This window comes from Palaemon carinicauda, chromosome 32 (assembly GCF_036898095.1).
Source record: "Palaemon carinicauda isolate YSFRI2023 chromosome 32, ASM3689809v2, whole genome shotgun sequence".
Lineage (NCBI taxonomy): Eukaryota > Metazoa > Arthropoda > Malacostraca > Decapoda > Palaemonidae > Palaemon > Palaemon carinicauda.
The window spans coordinates 4,994,720-4,995,827 of NC_090756.1; the positions used below are offsets into that span (position 1 = coordinate 4,994,720).

The following is a 1,108-nucleotide window of genomic DNA, read 5'->3' on the forward strand; positions in this document are numbered from 1 at the left end:
GGGTCTGAGACTGGGGGGAAGAACAGCGGAAGCTTGAGGTTCCAAGCTGTCGCGATCAGGTCCCCCAGACCAGGACTTGCTGGTTACCCAAGGTCAAAGACCCCCAGGTACACTCTCTCTACGAGGCTCGGCTCGGATAGTCGGAGAGAACATTCCCCTGCCTGGAATGAGAGAGCCGATGGTGGTATTGAGAGAATCTCAATCATCCCGGTATCTCTACTGCAAGATGTGAAGGTGTGAAAATGCGTCCCCTACTGGTTAGAATACGCCAGAATCATGAAGTCGACGCGCACTGGGCGACTTGGCAGGAGCTGTAGGATCTGTAGAGGGGCCAGACTAAGGCCCCTAAGCCTGCCTGAATGATGGAGAGGTATCCTTCAGGTCTTGACCATAGGCCTGGACCGGAACATGCCCCCCCCCCCCCTTTCCTTTGACGAGTCCGAGAACAGCATCAAGAATGTGGGGAAAGGACGAGAATATCCACTACCATCAAGAGGCTCCATAGGTCAACACCCATTGCAGGTCTAATAGTTCCGCTGGTCCCATAGGGGCCAGGAAGTCCGGTTAAACATTGCCTGAAGCCACCGGAACTTGGACCGCCCCACATGGAACTTATCCTGAGGCGACCGTTCGGACTATAGACGGGTCAATGAGGAGAGGAGAACTAGGAAACGTTCCAAGGTAGGGCTGAAAGCTCTGCTTGACTGAGAACAGGTACTGCGACTCTCCTCAGTCTTGCCACAGTCAACTGAAAGGAAGGCTCGGAGGATGTGGTAACAGAATCTGGCGTCCCCAGGTGGTCACCCATCCAAGTACCAACCAGAACCGACGATGCTTAACCTCGCTGGACGGACGAGAAGCGGGGTTTCCAACGTGGTAAGGCCGTTGACTCAATATCATGGCCAGATACTCCAGATGTTGAGGCAGAAGAAGAGAAGGCTCCAAGCAAAATACCATGAACCCACACTCATGGTAAGCATCCGGAAGCTTGTCCCGGCGCTGAAGAAGGTCGAACCCGAGCCTACCGGAGTTGACCAGCCCTCCAAACAGCAGAGGAGGCGAAAGCCTGCACCTGAGCGGCCATGAGGAAGGCAGGGAGAGTTCTCTG

General features: G+C 54.9%; 1 pseudogene; it reads right to left on the reverse strand.

Moving 5' to 3' along the window:
- Positions 1–771: 771 nt before the first annotated feature.
- LOC137625807 (5S ribosomal RNA) lies at positions 772–890 on the reverse strand (annotated as a pseudogene).
- Between the last annotated feature and the right edge of the window lie 218 nt (positions 891–1,108).